The 21,494-nt window shown below is 39.7% G+C and overlaps 1 long non-coding RNA gene across 1 annotated transcript; it reads left to right on the forward strand.

The window, feature by feature from the left end:
• The first annotated feature begins 5,481 nt into the window (after nt 1-5,481).
• On the forward strand, nt 5,482-17,662 carry LOC116998419. The gene is made up of 3 exons (XR_004418390.1): nt 5,482-5,548; nt 15,772-15,829; nt 17,543-17,662. It is a non-coding gene; the product is annotated as an uncharacterized LOC116998419 (long non-coding RNA).
• The last annotated feature ends 3,832 nt before the right edge of the window (nt 17,663-21,494 follow it).

The following is a 21,494-nucleotide window of genomic DNA, read 5'->3' on the forward strand; positions in this document are numbered from 1 at the left end:
GTCTGTGCACAAACAGAAATCCACTGGTTGTGTACACGTTTCTGTGTCTATAGGCGTGCACACACTTTGTTTTGGCCTGGCATGACTGATGAGCTGGCATTTTTTTCTACCCTCTGTCTTTCTGATGTGTTCTCCTGATTTCATATTTATTTCTCAGCTACTGATTGGATATCATTATGACACTTCCAAGCTTCCAAATAAATAATTTATTTTGAAAGTTAGATATGTCATAATAAAGCATTAAGACACTCCAGGCAGTGTATTTCTGGCTGATTATACACCTCCAGTGGTATTATAAGGCACAGGCAGAGGACTGAGTGATTTTAAACACCTGACAAGTGCAATAATCCCCAAGAAGTGCATGGCCTGGAGCATCTTGCTGCTGTTATGAAACAGAATTTATAAATAAAAATAAGAAGAACAGCCAGACCTATTTATTTGTGGGGCATTATGACTCTAGAATGACATCACTAAGGACCAATCAGTAACCTTGTTTTGCGCTGATTAACGTAATGGTCATTTCCTAGTGTGAACAATAAACTCAAATACTTCGAAGAAAACATTAAACAGCTTTGAGTTTAATGTGTGCAAAGGAAATGTAAAGGTGGTTTAGTTGCAAGGCAGACACATGATCTGTTTAATATATACAGAAGGCCTCCCTGCAGGCCAATTAAAAAACCTTCCAAACAATGCTGACTATTAATTCACACAGTATTTATAACTCAAGTGAGTTAAATTTTAGCATCTCAGTGAAGAGCTCTGTAAGGAGGAGAAATAGATTTCATTAGGACAATAACCAGATATGAATTGCGTTTTGTTCTGAGAAGTAAATTTTAAACAAACCTTTTAACAGCAAGGAGGTTATGGGAGATGTAAGAATGCTGCTTGTAGATTATTTTCTCATTAGGAATAAAAATCCTGATAAAGAAGTCTACTTCTGAAAACTTAATGCATGTGGCTTATAAAACTGAAACTCTAAGAAGATGTTGCAGTATGCAGTGGTATCATCAAAGCTGTAGTTGGACAAATACTATCATAAAGAGCAGTTATAAAGAAGTGTTTTATTTGTTTTTCTGTTGCACATATAAAAATAGAACTTCAGAAATGTCATAGTTAACACATTTAACTTCTGGGCACTGAAAATCTTCCTTGTGATTCACAGCATGAGACTCAGTGTAATCAAGAGTTCTTACATTCTTGTGCATATTCTTGTGTATATTCTGGAGTAACTTTCCTCTTTGACTGTGTAGCAGGGAAAATGTGCTCAGGTAAAATAACATGGGATGTCTGTGATAGAAGTAAAGGTATGGAAAAGGCTCTGTGCTTCTGTGCTGCAAATAACTTAATCCTGAAGGAAGAGAAGTCTTTGTGGAACTGCTGGGGAGGAATCTTTCAGGTGGACTGTAATTCACAGTATCCCAGAATGGCTGAGGTTGGTACATCTCTGGAGACTGCTTAGTCCTCCCTTCTGCTCAGGCAGGGTCATCTAGAGAAGGTTGCCAGGAGTCATGCCCAGTTGTGTTTTGAGTATTTCCAAAGATGATGGTTCCTCAGTCTCTGTGAGCAACCTCCAAAAGTTTTCAAACTCCATTGTTAAAATCAAGATTTCACAGAGTCCCAGAATGGTCTGGTCCAGAAGGATCATCCAGCTCTTAAGTGAATTGCCCATATAGGGATCAGACCTACAACCTTGGTGTAATGAGCTCTGACCAACTGAGCTCATCCAAGTTTGATCAACCTGTGTTTTCTTATGTTTAGATGGAATTTCCTGTATTTCAATTGGTTTCTTTGTCCTTCTGTCAAATACCACTGAAAAGAGTTTGATTCCATTTTCTCCATTACTCCCTCAAGTCAGGTATTTTTACACATTGGTAGGACCCCCAGGTTGAAAAAATTCACTAAATCAGTAAATCTATCTTTCTTGTACTGGGAAGACCAGGGCTGGACCTAACACTCCCCAGATATTTCTCACCAGGTGTGAGTAGGGATGAAGAACCATGTTGCTCAACCTGCTGGCAGTGTTCCCAATGCAGACTGTGGTGTTGGTGGCTGCCTTTGTTCCAATGGATGATTTTTTTCTTATACTTGGCTTGTTTCTGGGACTAGTTGTTCCCTCACCTTTACTTGGATCAAGTTGAGGCTGTCCTCTTGTACACTGGATTGTCCTTCTGACTTAAAGATAGGAGTGACACTTGCTTTCTTCAAGTCCTTGGGAGCTCTCAGTGACATCTCAAAGAGAATAGAGTGGGCTTGCCACTATCAGGATGGGTGCTTCAGAACTTGTGGGTGCATCCCATCAGGTCCCATGAACTTTTCCCTGTTGGTGGAGATTCTTTTGCCCCATTTGATTGAGTGGATCCCATCTGCTCCTAGAAATCCTCACTCACTCAAGAGGATTACATGGTTGTAAAAGCCACAGCCCTCTTGTCAGTGCCAGCTGTATAACCAGTTGTTGACCTGCAGGACCCTGACCCTGCACCTCAAGCTGATTACCCTCACTGGCAGGACTGAGGAGAAAACATCCCAGATCCCCATAACCTCTTATCCTCAGAGGCATGTAGGTATTTAGGACTGTAGCAGCAGGAAACCTAAGATGCATGTGAAGAAAAAATTCTGTGTGTTAGTTAGCCCTTTCCCCCTTGAAATGTGGATTCCTCATTCTTTTAGTGAGTTTCAGTTAATGTAGGGGAAGAGCCAGCATAAGATACCATGTGTATGTGCCACACACACATGGTGAAACAGCCACTGGAGAATATATTTGTCCTGGGGAATATAATCTGCATGATTGTGATGACAATTTTAAAAACCCACTACTTACCTTCTGCCTGCAAGATCAAATGTTATTTTTTCTAAAATTTCTGATAAACCACTTTCCTATAAATGATTTGTGCAGACATGCAACATTGAATCCATTCAAATCATATGCTAGTGCAGCCTGCAATCTAAGAGCAGAGGAACTGCCATGCCAGAGCAGACCAAAGGTCACCGTAGCCTGGTGTCCTGTCTCCAAATGCAGCCAGCACCAGATGCTTCAGAGGAAACCATAGCACCTCTACAAGAAGTGTAATGGAGTAGCTTTCCCACGAGGAAAGAGGTCTCCCCAGTTCTGTCATTTCTAGCATATTTTTTGTACAATAGTACTTGGGACTTTTTCTATGACAATTACTTATGTAGTGAAAAGTTAACAGAGATTTTTTTTCTATTGACATAAATAATTATTTTACTTTTAGCCTGATAAGCCATTTTTCTCTCTAGTTTTTGCATCCATAAGTATGTCAGGAGAATTATGTCTTCCATTAAAAAAATTATTGATTCTTTAAACTTCCTAAAATCTAATATAAAAATACTTTACCTCTGCTCCATATATGTGCTGTAATCCAAAATGGAAAAACAGCAAAATTCAAAGATTACAGAGCATTTTCCTACCTGTTTGCTTTGTCACAACTGATAGAATAACAGAAGTATATATTAAAACACCAACAAACCTCTCTTGATAGCATGGAGGTGCTCTAAGCATCATGTTCTCATGTAGAATCCATATTCTGGAAAAAGTCTTCTAGTGTTTAGAGCCCGGTTCATTAGCAGTCCATGGTTAAAGATGAGATATTTAATGCATCTTTCCATAATAGTGAATCATCCTCTGTATTTAAAATTCAAGTGGGTAGAAAGCTTTTTTGCATTATTTTACCCTGCTCAGCACTGGAACTTCAAAGTCTTATGGAGATCTAAGAATCATTAAGGTTGGAAAAGGTCTTTAAAATTGTCAATGCCAACCATTAGCCCCGCCACCATCGTGTTCCTTGCTAAACCACCTCCTCATTGCCACATCCATGTTCCTTTTGAGCACTTCCAGGGCTCTGAGGTTATTTCATCACATCTACCTGTTGAACAGGCAGTGGGAGTAAGTGCAGGTGCTTGTTCTAGCCAGCACTGGGGTTTGCCTGGTCCTGTGTCTGCTGTGCAGGGTCAGTGTGGGTATGGTAGCATTGTCCTTCTGTGTTAGTGTCTCCCACCACATATACACACATGCACACACAATTTCCTTAGTGTTTTCCAGCCCATATCATCCAATTAATTGCTTCACATGCTGCATTCTTCATAATGAGAGTGGGCCACAAGGACAGTGTGCTGGTAAGCTTTTCTGTTCTGAAAGGAAAGTCCATCACTCCCGCAGTGTACCAGTTCAGTGCTGTGAAATAATCCCTGGCTCTTGTTTTACCCTTCCCTTGGGGTATCTGCTCCACTGAATGACCCCATCATGCTCGGTGCATTGAGATTTTGAAACTAGCTGCTAACTACTGTGGATGCATTTCCTGACCTTACTGGTGGGAATTGAACCAAAGTCTCTCAAGTGCTGTAGGATCTAATTAATATGCATCTTATTCCAGGAAAGACTCATTACTTTATAGATATTTATATAAGGGGTATGTCTACTATAATGGTTAATAACTATGAATAAAGTTTCATTTCTGATAGAGGAATAAAGCTTTTGTTTAGATATGGATTTTTAGTTTTATTAAAAAAAATTAGAAAGTATGATTATGATAATTGGGTGAGAGTTCCAAACGGTCACACAAAGTTTTTATTCTTGCCTTTACTACTAGCTGCAGTCAACTCTCCTTCCTTGCCTAAAATTTAAACAAAAAGCAAGGAGGAACTAATTTAAAAATTAATTCAAAGCATTAGCAAAGGATCCAGAGAGAGTCTATGCTGGATATGGAAAACTTGTAGTGTATGAGAAAGTGAAGTGAGTTATGGGTGACAAGGTATTGAAACGGTAGGTGCATGCCAAGTCCTGTCCTTTCTAAACTGAGAAAAAGCATACCATAGTAACAAAGGCTACCTATGGCTCTGATCTCTCCTGATTTTTGCAAAATATTTATTTAGAACCTTTGAAAAGCTATTCTGACACATAGCTTTTATTGTAGTTAAATTTTTTGGCAACACTATATTCAGTCCCCAAAGGAATCAGCTGGTGCTGCAGAGGGGACAAATGGTTTCATGATTTCAAAGCAAATTTGGAGACTCATGATTTTTGGACAACCAAATTTTAATGCTTAATTATGCTGCACATAATGATTCAGTCATGTTGTCAAACCAGAGGATCTGAAATACTATAAGCTGATCAAATGCATTTTCATAGTAGCATTTCACCATGGATATAACTTTCTGTATTTTAACATGCATGTGACTTAAGGTTTATATGAAGTTCAGTTTTACTGAGCTACCTCTGCAGAACATAGTAAGAATCAGAGACAATGCAAATTTGGAGTGCAATCCTGCAGTGCTTACCTCGGGACAGCTGTGACCTTGCTGGAATTGAAGGGGTTTGTTTATCACTGTATAAAAGATACACTTTTAGCCACTTCAGAAAGCAGTGATAATTCTTCACTATCTCTTTCCACAATTCACAGGAGCAGGAGGAGTCCCAGGGGGTCTTGGGCAGTTTTTCATCATCTTTATCCTTGTGGAGAATCACAGCACACATGCAAAGATGACGTGTGAATTCAGGAGGCACTCTGTGGCATCTGTGAACATGTATGTCAAGGTATGTTAATTTTAAAATCACAATGGCTCTATCTGTTGCTCAACAGCCCTTAGAGTTAGGCAAAGGAGGGAGAAGAAAAGCCAGGGAAATAAGTAAATGTTTAAGGGAAATTTCATTTTTAAAAATGTATATCTTACAGAAAAGAATCATTGGAGTAACACGACACTCTTGCAGTGCTTGGTTTGATGAGGCAAGGGAAGCTTGAGACTATTGATTTTATAGGTAGCTGTTGGTTGTGTAGCCAGCAACATAAGAACATAGCAATGGTCCTACTGGGTTGGGTTAAGGTTCATCTAGTCCAGTGTCCTACTTCTGACAGTGGATGTCCAGTCAGACAAAGGCAGAATGTTGCTCCCTCATCTACTCCTCCACTTCCAGCAGTTTTCAGCTCAGGGTATTTCCTGAGCTGGATGTTTCTTGCAGTAAACTCCACAGAATTCTTCTGTCCCAGTCCTCCCTGGTGACCTCTGCTGTGAGTTCCACAAGTTTGCTCACTCATGCTCAAACTTTCCTTGTTGAACTGGATTTTGTTTGTTGCTGCCTACATTTCTGAGAATCAGTGAACAACTGATGGTATGGGAATCGATGCCATTTCACTCTTTCCTGACTGCTCATGGATAGTATGTTTGCTCTTAGTTTGCTTTTTCAAGCTGAGGTGTTCTTGCATACCATGTCCTTTGCACTGATATACATTATCCTTACTGGCCTTTTTTATTTAACCATATTCTCCTGAAAAGAGACCAGAACTGCAGAAATATTAAAAATTAAGATGAGTCATAGGTTTATTCAAAGACAGTGTTTACTTCTGTTTTATTTCTATTCCTTCCTAAAAATTCTTAATAGTTTATTTTCTGCTTTGACTGATAATAAGCACTGACCTAATTCTTTCTTGGATCTGTATTATGTTCTTGCTGTTGAATCACAATTGTCAGTTCAGAACCTATTTGCACATATTTGAAGAGTTTTTCCAGTGTGTGTAGCCTTTCTTTATTCACAGGGAAATTCATCTGCCATGACATTGACCAGGCATGCAGCCTTGTAGGGTCCCTCTCTGCAATTCTTGGCAGTCACTCTTTGTCCTCAATACCCTACATTTTGTAAATGCATAGCTGTGTTTTGCCCGGATGTAGGTATTATAGAAGATATTTAAAGAAAATCTGTTGCTCTTGTCTACAACCCTTTCTTCCTAGATGTCAAATCATGTTGAACTAGGGTAGTTACAGCCTGTGCTTTGTAAGTGAGAAACAGCAGGATGGGATTTGCCGTATTCAATTATTTATTGAGTGAAAGATCTTTCTGTGGTCAGTCAGTACCTGTTCATTGGCTGGGTGTCATCTGGCATTTACATTGCAGGATTATGTATTTGTTTTAAAAGCAAATCTTGTGTATTTTCAAGATGAAAGTACTGTTTCAGCCTTTCCTCTGATACTTTTTTCTAGCACTTCCAATCATTTCAGTTACTTGGGGATGACATCACTTGTTTAACCATAACAAATTGGAGACCATCCTGGGATATAACAATATAAATCTATGGAAAGGAGGAGGAATTTCACCCCTAGGTATTCAAAGTTGATTAGACCTCATTACAGAGTGCCTTAAGTGAAATGATTTGGAGCTCTACATTTCTCAGTCTTCCATACCCTGAAAGTTTTGTGCCACAAAACCCACTAGATTTGTGTAGGGACTAATACTCCCTCTACAGAGAGTGAAGCCTTAAAGGGACATTATGCTTGAATTATCTTTCCATCCCTAGTGCAAGTTGTCAGCACTTACAAGCAGTAGTGTGCCGTGCCTTCCCTCATCACCCCTTTTAGAAGAATCCTTAGAAGACTTCAGTTTTCAGTGTTGTCAATTTGGCACCTTTGCTTTTTTCTAAATTCACCTTAAAAAAACATGTCTGCACATTATGGGTTCTATTCATGAATGACTAACACCTCATTTGCACTTGAATTTCATTCAGGTTAAATGGAAACATTGTGCAATGCTGTGGAATTTACACAAATTTTATATCCTTGAATACAGATTGCTGGTAATGAAACGGACACTTTGTTGTGCATATTAAAGATGCCCAGAAGCCAAAAGAGGATGGAGAATAGGAGAAAATTCGATCAGATCTGGCCTGAATGAGTAAAGTGCTCTCACAGAGGAGTGGGATATGGAAGGAGGAAGTCAAAACAATTCTGTAATGAGCAGGTGCTCCCTACAGCTCAGCCCTGGGAGCAAATAAAACTTGAGATTTTGATGCTGGCTGTGTTTGCTTGGACACCTGGGGTTTTCACCTCTCTGGGTGGTTTAATTGTCGCCAGTGTCGCTGGTGGGAATCTGTACTCCTCTAAATTAAGTTTCCCTCTTCTCATTCAAATTTTGTCTCCCTTGACAATTGCTGAAGGATTTTTCCCCATCAAGCTTTGTTTGTGACCAAGAGTTTTGGGGGGTGTCAGGGGAGGAGAATTCAGGAGCGTAAAATTTGGAATTTGACTCAAAACCTTTCTTTACTTTCTTGTCCTTTGTGCATTTGGACCACTGTGGCTTTTTCTGCTGAAAATATTAAAGAATGATAGGAGAAGCAGATTATCACCTGACCACATATTTGAGGTATTCTCAATGAGCAAAGATTCATCAGAAGATCCAGAACTATACCCAAATAAGTCCATGGAAACAATTTGCATATATCCATGTATTCAAGAATGTGATGAATATGTATTAGTTTGAGGAATATAACCTGGTCTTTCAGGCTATGGGCATGTATGCTTTGAGGAGAATTCCCCATGCACCCAGTGCTGCTAATAAAGTAATATCAACTTTCTTACCCAGCAAACTGGTTGGAGAGCTTATTTCACTGTTTTCAGTGACAATGGCACCTGCCTATGTGTCCAAATGTAATTTTGGGTAACAGCAACCTCCAGGTGCACTTTTCCTTCTAGATAGAGATCCTGGATAAAAATTCAAAAGTTTTCTGCTACTGACTGTTAGGCTTTTCTGGTGATTGTAAGTATCTAAAATAACTCTTAACCTGCTGGAAAGTGCTGGTGACTGCTCATTATGGTTCAAACTGAACTTCCTTGCACCACATAGAAGTTTTATCGTCTCAGAAGCTAGTGCAAAGTTTGTCTTCACATACACAAATATAAACTAACAAAAGAGAAATCAGGGAAATGTTTAAAAATCTTTTTACTGCCTTTAATACTTATGCCTTTCCTTCAGTCTACACTAGGTCTTTTTTCCATGATACACAATACATCCAATTTTCTCTCTTCACTGGTTAGCCCATGTGAGAATTATTGTGTGGAGAAAAAAAAATCTGCTATTTGAATACAAAGTCACAGTAGACAAAATCTATGCTCTGAGTATCTACTCAGGGGACAGGTACTTTCTCCACCTTTCAGAGGTCAGCAATCAACGGTGTAAGTTTTAGGAGTATAAATGATTATGTATAAGAAATCTTCCTTTATTCATTATTTTCTTTTTGTTTCAATTTCCCTGCAGAAATTGATCTGTGTGGCAATTTTAATTTCAGCAGGGCTGCTTGGAAGAGCAAATCTGGAAAAAAGGCTGTCATAGGCTGCATATCATCATTGCAAATCCATATGAGCAAGACTGGGGTTTGGAAGTCTGGCTTCTGTAGCTGCAATAGTACCAGAGTGAGTTGTAGCCTGTGGAGGAAACATGTCAGGCATGTAATCCTGTTCTTCATTTAAAGTTTCTTGCTTCAAGAATATTAAATAAATACACTGTAAACTAATGAAATTACCATGCACACTTGGGCAGCATCCTATATGCAAAACAAGCACTGAAGAACATATATGTGACCCCAGCAAGCTCTGAAGTTGCTTTCTAAACAACCCTGAGATGTTTGGATCTTCTCCATTAAAAACAGAAAGCATAAGAAGGAGAACACATCAATATATACAATTTTTCAGTTAGTTTTTTTCCAAACTGAATTTGTTTGTATTCTTGTGAGCCTATCACTATTACCAGTGTGTTACCAGCTATCATGAAAATGATAAGTTGATAAGCCTGATAGTCACACCTGACTATCCTATACTGGGGAGTTTTAAGTTTCAAGGTACTTCCCTCTATTAAGGCAAAGAATCATAATCAGCCAAAGTCCAGTTATCAGCTTCCCTGTTACCCTATGTAGTGTGATTTTGCTCCATTGTGATGTAGCATTGTGAGGATTTATATCAAAGCAAGCAAACTTCAAGCTGAAGCTGCAAAAGTATGGGGAAGGTCAGTGATAGGAACAGCTAACATGATGCAGTTTCTGTGAAGCTGCAGAGAAGCCCACTATGAGCACTACAAATCTGAGAACATTTCCCAAGTCTTTGATTTCTAATTTTTGAAAGGCTGTAATGGAGCCTGCAGGTAGTCTAAGACAATCAGGAAATGTTTTAGCAGACAATACCATATATCTGAATTTCTTCTATAGCTTTATACTGTCTATCTATACATTCCTTTGCTGTGCCAAAAGACAGAGAGCTGTTGTCTCTAGAGGATAATCATGTAAGAGAGTGATTATGCTGTGCAGCAGTTATTTACCTGTCCACAATCATAAGCAGGTATTAATGGCAATGGAAAAAGCAGTCAATGATAACATCAGATGAAAAAATTATATCAACATAAGTATTAAAGTACCTGACTGGAATTATTCAGTTTTGTGTCGATTAGCAGAGGTGAAAGACATACTCTTTTCTTCCTTATTTTGCCATGCTTTAAAAATAGGACAAGTAGAAATATTGTCCAGGTACATGATCTTCTTAGATGAATTCTGCTGTTGTAAAGTTACACTTTTGTCCCTAAAGACCAAAATTACCCTTAGTGCTGTGGATTAAAAGCCACAAGACCAAAAGCATTTTCTAAGTGCAGTTTCATGACATGGGGTTCTTATTTCCAGTCTCTGTCTTAACTGAATTGGACCAGCAAAATGTGATGTTCCTAATACAACAGGCAGGAAAAGGAGAGGAGCTGTGCAGCTTCCATTTCTTCCAGTCTACCCATGTGGACCAGTACAGTGCTGTCAGGGACAGCTCTCTATACCAATCCTTATTAGTCGCCTGACTATTTGAGATGTCAAGTTTCTTTTTACATTGCCTCAGTTTCCACCTTTTCTGTGATTTACTACTCAGTCATTCTCTTTCTAACTTCATTTTCGAGGCAATATGTCTGAAACTCCTCTGACATTGTCTTCTTGGAGGTATCTGAAACTTGGCGAAGCTCCAGTTTTATTTCTTGCCTAGCTGATTCAATTCAGAGCTATCATCTATTAGCTTTTTTTCCCTCTGAAATGATTTACTTTTAAATTTCCTTCTCTCTAAATCAGCCATCAGACACTTGAGAGCCCAAGAAGTAGCCGTAAGCTGCTTTTTCTCATTCTTATACCACTAACTGTGTGGTGTAAAATCAGATAGTGAAAAGGGGTAAGGCAGTGGAGCACACCTTCTTCATGTGCCCTAAAAATCTTTATACCAGAAAATGGTATGAGACTGCAGCACATATTTATTAATAGACACCTTAACTAACTGAATTTATGTAAACAGTGGATTTTTTACATAATCAGGATTTTTTGAAAGGCCGATTTCACTTTTCCTTTTGCATTCAAAGGCATAAGAGAGAATTTTGTTGAACTCTAATAAAAAACATTCTTAGGGCTTGATATTGCAATTATTGGAAACTGAGGCTCTTAAAAAATGAAATGACAGTTCTGTATTAGCTAATGGCATATTTTAGGAATAATTTCTTTTTATTCCATAAAAATCACAATATTTACCTCTATTCAGTCATTTAAATGACAGGATAAATTATTGAATCTGTGTTTTTAAAATATTAGTGAGATTTTTTTCATACCTTTTATCCTCTGTGGAGTCATTTGCTTTACAGGATTTCTATTGTGACTCCTTATATCTTCAATGTAAACTGTTTCTACTAAGTTTCAAGCAATTGGTCCTGTCAATATTATTTCAGGGTTTGTTGGTTTCAGGAAACACAGTTATTACTGTGAGAGCATTATTGGTATGTTCATTAGGAGAAATAAATGTGCTTTACATCTGTATTTATAAATTATTCTGTGACCAGGCTGTCAGTACTGCACATGTAGAACAGCATCAGAGCACTGAAATTGTAATGATAGGGGGAAATAGCAGTATCACCTTTATCCCTTCTAAAAATAGTGCAGCCACAAACTGCACAAAGGCAGGGCATGGGGAACGCTGCTCGTGCTGCAGCATCACAGCACAGGGGCTCCAGAGCTCCTGGGAGAGCAGGGCAGCAGCAGGGCTGGAAACACTGGGCTCAGGCTTGCAGTGCTCCTGCCTACAGTTACCACGAAAAGGGAGATAGCCCAGCTCAAAATCTGGTTAAAAAAGTCTATGTTTAAAAACCAGTGAGAACAGGCCCACTATCTGCACTGAAAAGGGTGTGAAAAGGCAGCAAAGTCAGCATGAGCAGATGAAGGAGCCAGCTAAAGCAACCTGAGAAGTACATTTACCAACTCTTGACAGTCCTAACTAGAGAGATTTGGAGCAGATAACAAGGAAGTATTTTTAATGTTGTTGAAGTATATCACAACAGGCAGGATATGTTGGGAAAACCAGACCCTTCATGCTTCTTTGTCCCCTGCAGGGTGGTTGACGTCCTGGGGATAAAGGATCCTGATGAGTTGGGGAAAGTGTGGGGGACCAGTGGTTCCTTCCTGGTGGAAAGGCAGGCAAAAGCAGTGCCACATGTGGTGCGCTCAGTTCACACCCCAAGCAAACACCTGCTGAGCAAACAGGACCTTCTGGAGCAGCATTTGCACTGGGCAGCCCATGAGCTGATGGCTTGTGTGATGCGAACATGTGGGGATTTTAATCACATCTAATAACAGCCCAGCTGCCAAAGGCAAGCAAGGAGATGGGAATCTGATTCTTCTCCACCCAGCATTGTTGCAAAACTAGTTATCTACTTCCGTGCTATCAGAGCCAAAGCCAGCAGACCCAGGTTTAAAATGTAATTCCTAGACACAATAGCATGTTCGGGTTTTGTTTCTTTAATAGCACAGCTAGGAAAGTTGATCCTTCATGGAGTACTTTGCTAAAATAAAAAGAACATAAATATTTCTTTTCCAAATAAATACATATTTGAATTTCATCAAACAGGGTCCTTGTAAAAATAATTAAGAAAATAGATATTAGCTGAGCATGAACCAAACTACCCCTTGTTTACCTGAATTAGAAAAGGGATGATTAATGGTAATGAACATGTTACATTACTCATTTGTCAAAAAAGATCAATAATGTTAAATACCCTAGGAATGTCACAAATCTGCCTTCAGTGCTGTGCAAGTTTTGTGAACAATTCTAGTGGAAAGCTGTCTATTGAAGGGGCCACTCCTCCACACACAGAATTCTGTCTCCTGCTTCTCTCCTACCCTCCTTCTTGGTGCTGAGAAATGGCCCCTGCGAACAGGGGGAAAAATAAATCTAGAAAATAAATATGGTAATTTTTGGCTTTTATTTGGTTATTTTGCAATTCAGATAATTTCATGGGGGCAGGTATAGCCACAATTAGGAAAAACATTAATCCCCAGAAGGGGGATGGGGGAGGCTGGGGGAGCTCATCAGTGATGCCCCTGTGCAGTGGAAGGCACTGGGAGTTCCTGCTGGCCAGGCAGCTGCCCCTGCTGGCCCTGCTGCTGCTTGAGAAGAGCATGACACAGCCCAGGAGGAGAGGCCAGAGCATTGCTTGTGGCAACATTCTCTCCCTGTAGCTCTTCTGTAATTATTTCACAGTTTTTATGTTTCTGTGTGATGCAATGCAAATTCCTGGAGGCAGCAGTACTTGCCATGAAGGACCAATTAGTGGTCATCTCAGGAGAACTCACGTGGTTGTATCCAGTTGTCACTGAGTCAGATCCAGAACTGGTTTATATGATGAGCAGAGATTGCTTTTTCCATTAAGTCTTGCAATACTGGGAAACAGAAATATGATAGAGCCTACACAGTAGTTTGAAACGAGATACTAAGAATTCATAGTAATTAAATGCACTCTGACAAGTAATCAGGGCAAGCTTTTTAAAGTTACTATAACACTCACTCTGCAGATTCAAGGACAGATGCCCTCAGTTAGTACAGAGGAGTGGGGTACAGACTCATATCATCTTCCTGATTTTTAACTGATTCCCCTTCTCATCCTGAGTGAGGTAATTTAACCTTCCCTTGGCTCACTTTTCCCACCTACAAATTATGTACATTGTTGTTTAAGTACCTCAGAGAGATATTTTGAATTTTAATTAGTGTTTGTAAAATGCTTTGGGTTATTTGGTACAAAGTGTGATTTATTATTTAGTAATGTATGTTATTGTGTGGTAGGTGTACATTGTGTGTGCTGCAAAGTAGGGTGGCAGCAAATTAACTTATTTTTATTTTGTTATCTGTTTCTATAATGTAGGCTGCAAGATTTCCCTTTCTTTGGTTTCATTTCCGACACGTTTGAGCAAAGGTTTTTGATTTTTCACAGCCTTGCCCTTAGTAGATGCCCTTCTAGTGCATTTTTATGTGAAAAAGACCCAATCATATGAAGGGAAGGGACAACTAATAACCTCATATACTAATACTGATTGGACACCTCCATATATTTTTACTGAGCTTTTGTTTTATATAGACATAAATGTATGCATATCATATTGGCTAAAGGTCATGCTAGTACGTGAGGTCTCAGTTCTAGGTTGTGATTTTAGGAGAATATGCCAGTTAGAATCCTGTCCAAAAATGTGGCAAAAAACTCCTCCCACATGCCAGGCCCCAGGAATGTGGAGTGCATGGAGAGCCTAGGACTGTGCAGGAATGGGAAATGAACCCTTCTAATGAGATTTGCTTTAAGGCAGCCCTGTCAGGAAGGCCCTGCAGACTGGAACAAGCTGGGGATTGTGTCTGTATTCTTGGAGAGAAATTCTCAGAGTCACAGAACCTCCAGATCAGGATACAAGCTCTGAATCAATCAACTTTGTTTACGTTTTGCTTAATATTAGTAGATTTCTCTGCAAGTTGTCTCAGCTAAAGGTATTATTCCTCATGCTGGGAATGACAGACCAAGCCAGAAAGCCTTTCTGAAGTTCACTGCAGCACAAACCCACCCTGTCAAAGGTTTCCTGCCAACAGTATCACTCAGGTCCATCTTTTGCACTTACATCTTGATTTGTTTTCATCTCTGCCCTGTCCATTTGAAGGTTTATTTCCTGTGATAATCATTCTGAGCCCACTCCTTCCTTGTTGGACAACCAGCAAGAGAGAGCCAGAGAAAGATGATCCTATGCTTTTAGCTCTTAGAAGGAAAACAAGCTGTTAGAAATGTGCATATTTTAAGTGCAGAATAGGATATCCAGTTGTGGAAAATGCACAGCACAATCCCTCCTGGAGGGGACAGAAAACAGACTGCTAAGAGTGAAATGCTCAGGAGAAAACCCAGGGCTTAGGGAAGCTGTTCAAAACCAAGTGGTGGGGGAAAGAGCACTTCTGCTTTGCATGGCACTGTGAGAGGATTTGCCTTCAGATTTGCTGAGGCATCAAACATCAAGTTCAGAAAAAGAAAAGTAATATCAAACTAGCAGGGTGCAAATACAAACTCTTTAGAAGATCAAGTGGAAGGATGATAATATGACAAGCTATGGAGAGGCCTCAGACTTGAGGGGATGCTTGCTGGGGCTGCAACACCATACCCCCTCCCCCATATTTTAGAGTGTTTAAAGTCTGTAGCAGTGCAATTATAACAAACTAAAACTCGAAGGAACTGCTTTGATTACAAGGAATTAGATCAACTACACCATTTTGACAGAATTTTAACTGAATGGGTGACCTGCGTAAAAAAAAGAAAAGAAAAAAGACAAAATTACTGGATGGTGTTGACCACAAGATGAATTGGAACTCAAACACAGTTTCTTATAGATGAATTTTGATAACTATGAATTTATTGAAATATATGTGTAAGTAGGTAAGATATACCCCCATGTGTCCCACAATACATTTAGAAATATCTGTCTCAACTTTGTAAAACACACAAAACTAAATGATTAACAGTGGTTTGAAACCGAGCTGACACTGGTAAATTAGAGTAGTAATTCACTATGTCTTAAGACTTGGACTCAATTCTTCTACAAAGAGCTAATTCACTACATGGAGAAAAGGAAGAATTGCCCAGGACAGCAGTGAGGTCTGTAATAACCTGTTGTCTCTTTCTTTCCTGTCTCCAAGGTTTCACTTTTCCGTGTAACCCTAAAGAGTGGACACAAAAGACGTATTTGCTTGAAAGGTGAGAAATAAAATATATGTCTTGACTTTAAGTGGCTCCACACAGCACTGGTTCTTGAGTTTGATTTTCTTGCCTGTCTGCATGCAGCCCTCTTTCAGTTTCTCTGCTATTGTGCTCAGTGTCACTTTTGCTGAAGGAAAGTGGCTGAAATGTGGCTTTAACCAAACACCTTGAGATTTTGAAGACAGGTCTGAAACAGAAAAGAGATTGATTCTCATGGGAATGTCCTGTTGTTGAACAAGAAGATGTAAATCACAGCTGGCTTACAAAACTAGTGAGAAAAGCGGGGAGGGAGGGTGTGGATTTTTTTTGTTTGTTTTGTTGTTTTGGTTTTGGTTTGGGTGTTGTTTTTTTTCTCTTTTTTTTCCCCTTTTTTTTCTTTTTTTTCCCCTTTTTCTTTTCTTTTTTTTTCTTTTTTTTCTTCTTTTTTTTTTTTTCCTAAATTGGCAAGGGGGTAGGCTAGGCTCTGTCAGGCTAAGGAATCCAGCTTTACCAGGGCCTAGGCTCCACTGCTCATCCGAATGCATCTGGTAGAAACTCTACTGCTACCCCATTCAACACTAAAGCTGTCATGTGTTTTGTTCTTGCTAGCATCTTCCCAAGGTGTCTTTCACATCCCTCAGTCCCTGCTAGTATTGTATAACAATTCTCATCTTTCTTATAATTGCTTATTTTAAGCTTCTAAATAGATTTATTTTCCATTGGAGGGGTTTTTCTGTGTGCAGTGAGGAAGCCATTCTGCACATCTTACAGGAGAGCTAACGCTGAGCTGTGGTCACTGGTGACAAGGGCTGATCCCACCAGAACCCATGTGCAGAAATGAAAGTGCCTGTGTGGCTGCTTGCCTGCCATTTCCCATCGTTTCAGGGGGTCCAGAGACTGGCCCTGTGAATGGAGTTAACTGTTTTACATGGCTGCAAAACTCTGGGAGACAGTTTGGAATACTAAAGCAGTATAGAAATCCAGTGCTCAAGGGAAGAACCAGAGGGATGCAGAAGATGGCTCTTCCAGAGAGTCAGGGAACACAAGGTACCAGGCAAAGTGAAGCAGAGGAAATGCAAGGTCACTGGTCTGGGGACCAGATGGGACTGCCAACAGCATTGTGCTGCCCACACAGATCCTATTTCCACCTGAGTAGGAGCCAGGGATGGAGGCAACTGGATCTCTGTGCCCTCTGCAGGAGCCAAAAGCTGCATTTTACTGTGGCCAAGACATGGCTAGCTGAGTGGTGGAGTGTACCAGATACACACACCAAAGGACAGAGTGTCCAGTGCCTGCACCTCTTCTTAGCCCACTGTTCAGTTTATATTATAGCTGTTTCTCTATGCCTTGCCCACTTAAAGCAATCATTACTACTTTTTAAATCTCCTAACAATGCAGAAAATTTCACCTTCTTCATTTTATATGGCTCTGTCAGTACCCTCTAATATTTTTGATTTCAAGAGTTTTTTCTGAACCTTTTAATTCTCAAGACTAGAAATATTATTCACATAGTAATTCAGTTTTTTTTAAAAGATCTCTACCTATATATTCACTGCCGTGATCCAGGATATCTCATTCTTCCATCTCTTCCTAAATCTTCCTTTAGAGTTCATTTATTTTTAGTTTTACCTATAGACATTTTCTTCAACAGGAAGTTTTTATATCCTGGAGAATAATTAGAAATATTTTCCCTTTCAGGTTTTAAGAAGTTTCTTTTTGTTTTTCCTTCAGAAGATGGTGGATAGATTTGCCATGGGATGATTCTTAGAGAATATGTGAGAACATGCTGACATCATCTGACACCTGCCAAACCAGCCATCTTCCCCCATGCCTCGTGCTAGAAATTGAAGCTCTAAGGTAGGTGTCCTCTGAGCTAGTGGTAATTTCCAGTAAGCGGATTTAGAGGAAAATAAGATTTTTTTTTCTTCTTTCAGGGTTTTCCTAAAGAACTGAAAACATACTCTCTTTATTTTTATAACTCACTGGTAGCAGTTCTCATTTACACTTACATACTCATACATACATACAAATACATATATGCATATAGTTATTTACAGCAAGAAATAACTGTACTAAAATCTTTAATGATACTGAGGAAGCAGACACCTGTTACTCTGCTCTGGCAGTTTCAGCTGTTGAGTGAACTTGAGTTATTGTGGTGATTTATCATTATTGCTTTAAGCCATATGCTATATTCTGCACCTATATTTTATATTTATAGCTTCCTGTATCGAATACTTACATTTTCATCTTAGTTTCACAATGGAAGAATTTTTAATGTGAAAAGCACTAACCAAAATTAGGTAGTGATTATTCCTTGTCTCATCCTTGATACCTGTTACCTTTTTTTTTTTCAAGTGGTTAACCAAAATTGTACCTATTTCACCTGTATTCAGAAATTTGGATCACAAGGGTAAATAATGTTAAGGTCAGCAGCTGTTGGTAGTTTCCCAGGGATGACTTCTGTCTTAGATGGCTGAGGCTGAAGGTCTCAGCCTAAAGTCCCTGAGAAGTGGTGTTGTTGATGATGGAACTGCTGGAGCATGTCCCCAGCCATCAGTGCCTTCCTAGGACATTCCTCACTTCCCTTGGCTTCTTATTCTCACCTGATCAGGGCAGCTCCTTTCTCTGTTGGCTGCTCTGGAGGAACAGTGTCAGGGGTGATTCTGCAAACCAGATCACCAAAATGAGCCAGGCAGAGCAGCTGAGAGGAATGGTGGTAGCACAGCATCCTTTCACCAGTCTGCTTTCATGGGCCGTGATCTGCAGAAATGGAATGGGAAGCACCTGAAAGGAGAGGACTGGGGATCAGCTGCCACAAACTCTTCCCTACTGGAAAAAATGGCTTCACTACTGAAGGAAACATCAGTAACTACAGAGAGAATAAAAATAAAGCAGAAAGGTCAACACTTTTATTAATTTATACTAGCTGATCTTGGTAATTGCCTTATCTGGGCCTTGAGGTCAGTTTAGGGCTGTGCCTAACTTTCTGCCTCTTGTTGCACAGAATTGCCAACTAATTTGCACTGCCTACGCAGCAGTTGCCATTCCTTCCCTCCCCTGGTTACAATACTTGAATATACAGTAGTAGTTACACAGATGGTTCGGTTTCTTGTTGTTTCTATTGGAGGAGTAACAGTAGAAAGAAGGAGGTAAATAGTGGATTTGATCTTTAAATTGAGCTCTGCAGGATAGGAGATGTTACAATGCTTGGTTGATGGCAGAGCCTGAAGTGCAGGACAGCTCTTTGCCCCTGAACTGCTACCAGCCTTCTTTACTCTGCCTTCCAAAATAAAACACAAAATAAATAAAACTTCCAGCATCAGTAAACTTCCCTCTGTTTGGACTGGCAGCTGGCCAGCTCATTTGGGCTGTTCTCCCCACTGGTATAAAACACCCATGCAAGGAGGGGAAAAAAGGTGAGGAGGTCCCTATGATGGCATGTAAAAGAACACCTTGCCAATTTTGTTATTTGAACAATATCACAGGAAATCTTGGACTCAGTGTTTAAAAACAAGCTTACTCACACTCTTTTATAGCTCTATTTTTTTTTTTTAAGCATTTATCACTTAAAACCATGCAATTGTCCATCTGAGTGAATAAATACACAAAACCCATTCCTCTTTGAAATTTTAGCTGAGATTCAGGAAAATAGGGAGAAAAAATATCTGTACATAGATGCAGCAATTTTTTGAGATTTTAGTTTCCCTCTTGGTCAGCAGTGGCACATTGTGTTTGGAGTCTCTGGTTTATGTGTTGGCGTTCCATGGCTGAATGCATGAATTCCACAGGCAGTGGACTGAGCTGCACTTTCATCATGGCTTCTGCTCACTCACTTATAGCTATTTATGATTTGGTTTTAGAAACATCCAGACTCTGCACTACATGTTCTAGAAATTAAAAAAAAGAAAGGTCCTGCAGAAGGACTGGCTGTTCATAGGATATTTTTGAATGCTGATTTTTATGTGGAGATTGTTGATAAAAATTAACAATTAGAAAGCATTTGATATAAGTGATGAAAAATCTACCTGGGAGATTTGCCCAGTGTCAGCTACCTTGAGACTTGAACCTGGGTTACTGTCTGTACATTTCAGTCTGTGTTTCTGGATTTACACAGGTGAAATGTTGACCTAGAATATGGAACAAACCACTACAGCTTTAAGCTGCAGAGGTTTATAAAAAAAAAGGCAGAAACAAAGGCAAGCAGATGGCTAAAGATGAAGGTCACATCAGATTGAGAAGTTTGTCAAAATGTGATGACATAGGTAATCTGTAAACTGTTATTGCACCTAGCTGGAGGTGCTGAAAAACATTTTGAAATTACAAAAAACACTGGAGTCACCAGCACACAGGCAGGAATGATAGCCTGGAGTGGTTCTGCTCTATGGATGAATGCCAGATGTGGAAAGCGACATATCTGGAATTAATGATATTAAACATGCTTTTCTTTTATGCTCAATAATAACTCTATTATGATTGATACAAACCGCAGACACTTTATCTAGTACAAATGGAATCGTCTGTCATTGACTATATTAAATCATCAATTTCTGCATGATGAGAATCGTTTAGGGTAACTAATCATCTGTCTCGTTCTGAAGTCTTTAAGGCTGATCAGATAACGTTTTGAATACTGCCTGAGCAACCATGACAATCTAACCCTTCCATGTAAGGATTGAGAGGGGCCCATTATGCCGTCAAAGCCTGTGGAAATATCACAGCTCTTTCTCTACATAATACCCTGCTGTAAATAAATCACTCTCCACCGCAAACTTTATTGATCACAAGCACTTCCATGCTTGTGTCTAGTGAAGTCTCTACAGAATAAAATGCTGCTTTATATTTTGTCTTGTCAAAATATTAAACGGCTCTGTCAAGCGGAGTCAGGCTAGCAGTGATGGTGTAATTCTGCTGTAGCCCTTCTCATTCCCTCTTTCTATCTCAGCTGCCAAGCTTACAAAGCAGGATTTTTTTTTATAAACTTTCCAATTATAGTCTCGTAAGATTATGAAGCCTTAAGATAAAGTGTCCTAATTTAGAGTGGTGGAGTACTGGAACCACTAGACAAGAGCCTGTTAGATAAAATATTTCTCACAAGAAAAAGATAACCTGGCTTATTTATATACACAACATTAATGGGCAATAGGAGATAGCCTGGAATATCCCTATTATTTTACCAAGTGAGATAGGAGAGAAATATTTGAATTAATTCAAACTCAAAGTGTTTATTATTCACAGACAAAAAATATCCCTCTTATTATGAGACAAATTTACCAAAGGAGGAAACTGAGAGACTCCAGGTTAGCGCAGCGCTTTGCATTTTCATAGGCTATCGTTGGTTTGTAATTCTGTAAATAAGATAATGTATCTGTAGTGATACAGAAGCACCGTCAGGGTTTGAGGGGGAGGGAGGACTGCTACTGCCTCCGACTTGAGCTGGCGTTGTGTTTGTCACTGCATGGTCTCACTTCAACACTGCCTAGCCACACACAGCACTGCTCTATTTTAACACCCTGCGAATCTCCGGGGGGAAAACCTGGGGTCTTGCAGAGCCTTGCTGAGAACAGCCCGGGCAGATTGTAAGGAGCTTTGGGGCTGTCCTCGGGAAGGAGCCGGAGCACTTTCAGGGCTGCTTGACGTTGTAATAGTATTCACTACCTCAGGACTGCGGAATCTTAAGCCC

The sequence above is a fragment of the Catharus ustulatus genome, chromosome 7 (genome assembly GCF_009819885.2).
Source record: "Catharus ustulatus isolate bCatUst1 chromosome 7, bCatUst1.pri.v2, whole genome shotgun sequence".
Classification (NCBI taxonomy): domain Eukaryota; kingdom Metazoa; phylum Chordata; class Aves; order Passeriformes; family Turdidae; genus Catharus; species Catharus ustulatus.